Below are 7,084 nucleotides of genomic sequence, written 5' to 3'. Positions count from 1 at the left end.
TACCTTCCCTTGGTTCTGGAGAGCCCGTCACAAACTCCCCAGATCAAAGAGCATAATCGTGACTGTACTGGCTGGTTTTGTGTCAACTTGACACAGGCTGGAGTTATCACAGGGAAAGGAGCTTCAGTTGAGAAAATGCCTCCATGATATCCAACTGTAAGGAATTTTCTCAATTAATGATCAAGGGGGAGGGCCCCATTGTGGGTGGTGGCATCCCTGGGCTGGTAGTCTTGGGTTCTATAAGAGAGCAGGCTGAGCAAGACAGGGGAAGCAAGCCAGTAAGTAACATCCCTCCATGGCCTCTGCATCACCTCCTGCTTCCTGACCTGCTTGAGTTCCAATCCTGACTTCCTTTGGTGATGAACAGCAGCATGGAAGTGTAAGCCAAATAAACCCTTTCCTCCCCAACTTGCTTCTTGGTCATGATGTTTGTGCAGGAATAGAAACCCTGACTAAGACAGTGACTTACGGGGTTATATGTCCATCACATCATTACTTGTATTGCCTACGTCCTTCTATTGCTGGAGACAAGCCTTATAACCAGGGGAGCTACACAGGGTGAGAGTGGACAAGTCTCCCAGAGGATTTTGAATCTTCCAACGTCAAAAAGCATCTCCCAAATAACTCCCAGAGTTCCAGGCTTTCCAGGTCTAGTCTAGAATTTGAGCAATTTTTCTCCCGTTATCTGTGGTTTCTTCCATGTTTTCTGGAAAAGTAAGTGACCCCAATGGTATTTGCCCCTGGCCTTAGTTCTGCTACTATTGGAGATATGTTCTAGGCCAGTCTAGGGAGTTTTATGAAGATAAAACTTCAACCCATGCCCTAGTCACCTTGAAAGGGAACCTCAGATTGTTGTTGTGGCCTCTATGAGAGTCTAAAGGTGTCATTCTTCTTCCTTGGGAGGTCACAAGAGTCATGGCTTTTACTTGTGGTTTCCCTAGGTTCAGGACTACTTGGCTGTGGGTGATATGAAGCCAGGCAGCTTTCTAAGAGGTCCCAACCCATCAGAGGCATAGGACAGGCAGAGCAGTATAGGAACTTGTGAATGACGTCATGGTCCCCTAAGTTGCATTGTTAATGTGATAAGAAGGGGTGAATAGGTCAGCAACCTGTGGCTTCCACAGTAGGGACTTATCCCAGTTAGAGGGGAGCTACAGGTTAAGTCACCACAAAATGTTATGCCTTGGTATTGACCTAAACTCGATGGTCTGGCTCCCTATAGTCATTCAGAGCAAAGAGTTTGGGGGGAGTTGAGGAGGGGCTAACAAAATGAAACTCCATCGTTCCAAATGTTTTGCATAGTTTCCCATGTCAACCAGACCAATGAAAGGGGAGCTCATACAGTCATAGCTTTGGTTGGTAACCATGAGACCATAGAGGTAACTCCAAGAAATGACTTGGGTTCTCTTCAGGGCACTGGAGAGTTGGTAACAGCCTTGAATTACATGGCTTCTCCCTTCTCTCCTGGGAGGGGTACAATTCGATGATGATGATGATGATAAATACCATTGGGGACACTTACTTTTCCAGTGGCCTTCTTAAGAGCAACAAGCACATTGGTTCCAATCCAATCTCATTCACGGGTGTGGCGGTCTTTGTCAGTTCCTTCTCTGACCTTGGTCCTGGCCCTGCAGGCACCTTTTCAGATGTGTACTGACCTTTCTACCAGGGTAGTAGCAAAATGAGCACCATTTTAAAAAATTTAAGTTTGCTTCTGATTGGGCTTCTTGTTCTCAGCTGAAAAATGCCTTCGCTGCAACCTCTTTGGCTGGCCTTCATTCCAAGGAAGCCTTCTAACATCTGCACTAGACATCAGATGGCCCCTTGGTCTGACCAACTTAGTCGTTTGCTGATTCTCACTCACATCTGGGTCAAAGGGGAAAGTGTGGAATGTGTTCTGTTGGCTCTCCTAGGAATGCCTTGGGCTTTCTTCAGGTTCCTGGAGACCTCTGAGATTTTAACTCATGGGCATGGCCTTTTCTCCTTGTTCTTGCATGTTATTGAAAAGAGCCTCCTGTTAATACTGAGCAGCTGAAATTCCTGACTATTATTAGAGTCCCTTTAGGTATCTTCCTTGGAGAACTAATTCTGGGCATAAGCCTGGTGCTTTAACAGTTTCACAAACCAGGGAGCAAGTATTCAAATAGATGAGCCTATGGGACCATTCTCATTCAAACAACCACACAATTCATACAACTCAAAAAAACATCACCTGCCTGGCATCTCAAAGTTGCCTGAATAATTCAATAGTACTTGTGTGTGTGTGTGTGTGTGTGTGTGTGTGTGTGTGTGTGTGTGTGTTAACAGAGTCAAGAGAACGTGTGAGAGGCAATTAGTCCAAGTGGGCTTGTAAGACTGGATGGTGGATTACATTATATCAGTCCCAGGCTAGTCTTCCCAGTAGATGAGGAAGTTTAGTTTTTCCAGCTCAGGAGAACAGCTGTGGCAAAAGGCTGATATGCCAAAGTACATTTCTCCCTTGCATCTGACATCTTGGTCACAGGAGTTTGGGTCCTCCTGGTACTTCCCAGCCAGAGTATGTAGAGTAAGAACCAGTGGTTCTGAAGTGGCTGAAGTCAGGAGGTCTCAAGTGGCTTTGTAAGGGTGGTGGCTTCAGGGGGGTGGATGGCCTCTGGCATGGGCCTGGCTGTGGTAGGTGTGGGGAGTACAGACAGCCCTGGGGGAGGGGGTTACAATGGGCATAAGGCAAGGGACTTCCTTTAGCTTCCAAACTTCTCGGGTCCTGGTTGGTATTCTGAGGACGCCATCATCTGAGCCATTATAACTGTACAGTTCTCTTCGGACAAGCTGTTAGCCAGAGTAGTTCAGAGAGCAATTAAATAGGGAATTTGGGCAACATCTATAACTCTAGTTCAAACCCCTGTGGAGGTAGGTATTGCATGTACAAGGAACACACACACACACACACACACACACACACACACACACACCTACATTCCCCATGATGACTTTAAACACTCTGCTAACTAGTTCATTATCTAGTGTCCCTTTGGAAGGGACTGACTGAAGAAGGCCAATCAATTTCATAGAATGTCAACACTATAATCTCCTGAATATCTACTTTATTACTTTTTAAATCATACCCCCTACTGGCATAAGTTTACTTGTTTGTAACCCATTTTCCCCTTTAAGAAAACACCAATTACACACAAGAAGAAGAAAGGTGAGGTGAGCAACCCCTTTGTCCATCTTTGTCCACTCTCCTTGAGAAGATATGTCAGGCACCTTTTAGTACTGTATAAACCCCAATGTTAGGATGTCTGCATAGAGCCACCATAAACCATAGGAGGCTTTCTATGGCCCCACAGACTAAAGATGCCTTGGTTGTGTTAAAACTTGTTAGTATTCGCATCCGCACAAGCTGCTGCCCAGTGACCTAGAGTCACAGCTTGGTTTCCTGCAAAGCTAATTGGGCAACTCAGGGAAGCAATCAGGCTTCCATTGTGCCTCTGAGAAGTAAGCATGCCAAAGCAAACGCATGCCTCTACCGGTCTGATGGGCGGCACGCCCTCGGCGGGTTCATAGTTCTGACTGATTCCTTTGTGTTCCTGGACTCCTTGCCCCAGCATGCCAGCAAGGCTAGCCCCCTTCCAAATCAATCAGTCCACTGGTGCCAGGTGAGGTCACCTTACCTGGCATCCTAGAGTTTGTACCCCAGTGGCAAGGGAGATGAAATCACTGTCTCCAAATCCAGAGCAAGTACCCATGAAGGTTGTGGGATTGTCATGCAGAGAGATGGGACCCTGGGAGCCTATGCAGGAGCAGCATGCATGCTAGCACTGGTTAAGTGTGCTCTCTTCCTAAGGCCCATGCACAGCAGGATGTCGCCTTCTGGATCCTGCCTTAGTTTTCCTTTGCATTTTAGCTCCTTTGTCTCATTCTATGGTCATGTACCTCCTGGTTGCTTGGGCTGCTAACTCTCATGTGCAAAGGATACTGATTATTGTGCTGCCTCCCCTTTCTTCTGGGAGGGCCTACCACACAATCAGGTTTCACCTTGTAAGTCTGTGCATCGATGCTCCCTGGCATCATTTAGGTATCCTGAAACCTGTGAGTTTGAGAGCAGGGCATCTGATATCTCCTTTAGTCGAGGATCACAGAAGGTCAGGCTGCAGAAGGATGCATTAGAGTTGCGGGAAGAAATGTGTGTGTTCCACAGAGAAAGAAAAGGAAAAGAGGGGAGGGGAGGGGAGGGGAGGGGAGGGGAGGGGAGGGAAGGGGAGGGGAGGGGAGGGGAGGGGAGGGGAGGGGAGGGGAGGGGAGGGGAGGGGAGAAAAGAAAAACCTTAAATTTACATTTGGCCCCAGCATTTAAGAGGAGAGGCCTTGTTCTTCTTAGCTGCAGCTGGGCATCCCTGTGTTGCGTTGAGCCAAGATCATGATGTCCTACACCTGGGCATCATTTCCTCATCAAGAAAAAGATAATCCCCGAAAACATTTAACTTTGACCTTTGAACTTAAATTAATATTTAACATTAAAGTATATATATGGATATAAAATCTCTAAAGCCTCATCTTTTACATACTTTAAACAATTTACTCAGCTCCTTATGAGCTGTGAATGTGAAGGAGAACATGGGGATATATGAGAAGATTTGGAGGGAGGAAAGGGAAGGGAAAAATGTAGTTAGAGCCTCAAAAATACAAAATAAAAAAATTAGAAGATAGTATTGCAGAACACCTCCTTAATAAAAGACATTTGAGTCTCAGCTACATACATAGGACAATATGTAAATATAGTGTTAAACTACAGGACTTTATAAGTTCCCAGGTAAACCTTATAGAAAACACAAGACAGTCTTTGTACAGATAAGCGTGAAAGCCACTGTTGTTGATTGGCTAGGACATTTGTATAGTGATATTAGTCAAAAGCTGTGATTAATCTTGATGTTAATGTTCTATTCAGAGAGTCCATAGCTCCTGAGTTCCCGGATGGAGGAACCATTTTCTGAAGTAAACACTTCAACTCTACTCCTTTTGCAAACACTTGACCCAAAATAATATAAATAACTTAAATAAGGAAATAATTCTAGATGTGTAAACCCCAACACAAGAAATAAAGACAATGTCGTTCTTCCAAATTTTTACTAATTCTGTGGAAATAGCTGAGAGTGAGTTGGACAAAATCCCAGAGAATTCAAAAGATTATTATAAATATTCTCAAATAAATTTAATAATTAGATTATACCCTAACCAAAAATACAAAGCAGAGAATAAATCATGAAGAAAAAAAACCCCAATTCAGCAAAGAAACAGAAATGCTAAAGAAAAAAAAAAAACACTAAATGTCTGAAATAAAAACTATAATGCCTCAAGTAAAAATCTGTGGAAAGTCTTTGAGTTAAAGTGGCTCAAAGAAAGGGCAGGGGATACAGGCCTGAAGACAAGGTGAAGGTACTGGCGGTAGTCAGCACGGACAAAGAGTAAGAATCCAAGACATAGTCAACTCTATGGAAAGAACAAATCTACAGGCCAGGGACATAGAAAAAATGAGAAGAATCTTGTCCTAGAAGCTTGAAAGCATTTTCAAAAGAATCATAACCCTAACTTCTAAGAGTTAGAAAAATAGGTACTAAAAATTAGATATCTAGATATTTAAAAATATTTACAATAATAAATAAAGAACACTACAAAAGAAGCATCCCCGTGCCATATTATACTTTAAACACTAAACGTACAGACCAAAGTAAGGCCATTAAAGTCACATCTAAAGTCGCACATAGGGGACAGGCCCATCAGAGTGACAGCAGGTTTGCCAATGGAAAGAGCCTAGGGGGCTTGGAAAGATTTATTTCCAATTTTGAACAAACAACAGCCAACCCAGACTATTCCGCCTAGAAAATCTATGCCACAATAGAAGAACTAAAACCCTTCTCTTATAAGAATAGGCTAAAGGAATTTGTGACCACTAAGGTACCACAACAAAACAGAAGAGTTCTTTGGCTGAACTGCAGAATAAAATTGAACCATGGGGCCAAAGTGGGGGAAAATAACCCATAATAGAATGATATTGGTACAAGAGAGAGAAAACACAACACTCCAAAGTCGACAGAGAATCCATATACAGCTTTCAATAATTACTCTGAATATTAACAGTCTCACTCCCCCAGTCCAAAAAACAAAAACAAAAACAAAACAAAACAAAACAAAACAAAACAAAAAACAGCCTGGTAGATGACTGAATTAAAAAGCAAGCGCCAGCTATGTGTTTTCTTGAAGAAATGCATCTCATCATAAAAGACAGACAGATATTACTTCAGGATGAAAGAATGGAAAAACTGTAATGGCTACAGTAAATGTCGCTGTCCTCATACCTGACAAAACAGACATGAGAAGAGAGACAAGGAGGCTCTTTCACACTGATTAAAGGAACAATCCGTTATGTTATACCTCAACAGAGGTGTACCCAACTTCCTAAAGCAAAGGTTACTAGATGTTGTTAAGGCCTAGGTGAAATTTTAAGGCCCAGATGGAAAGTTAAGGCCTAGGTAATTGTTACCTGGCTAGCCTGCCATTATGAGGAAACTTTCTCATATGTTCCTGTTGTTACTAGGAAACTTCCTAATGTCAAGGTTGATTATAGAGTCTGCTATATTGTGTGTCCTTGTGAACCAGTTACAATGGAAGTGAGTAGAACTGTTTTGTGTAGTTACCCACAGTAAAAAAGCTTGGACATAAACCAACCATACCACAGCACTTCCTGCACCTGTGTATAAGCTTTTATGGCATAGGCTGCCCTGGGATGGACCCCAACATAGGAGAAACACTTATACTCATATGTTATTAGACGCGTTCTCACGACCGGCCAGGAAGAACACCACAGACCAGAATCTTCTGCGGCAAAGCTTTATTCTTACATCTTCAGGAAAAGAGAGCAAGAAGCAAGAGAGAGAAGCAAGAGAGCAAGAAGCAAGAGAGCAAGAAGCAAGAGAGCGAAAAAGCAAGAGAGAGAGAAAAGCAAGAGAGCGAAGCAAGAGAGAGAGAAAAGCAAGAGAGCGAAGCAAGAGAGAGAGAAAACGAAAACCCCGTCCCTCTTAAGGAGCATTCTCCTTCGCCTCGGACGT

Source organism: Mus musculus, chromosome 8 (assembly GCF_000001635.26).
Source record: "Mus musculus strain C57BL/6J chromosome 8, GRCm38.p6 C57BL/6J".
Lineage (NCBI taxonomy): Eukaryota > Metazoa > Chordata > Mammalia > Rodentia > Muridae > Mus > Mus musculus.
Note: the sequence above shows the minus strand (reverse complement) of the source record.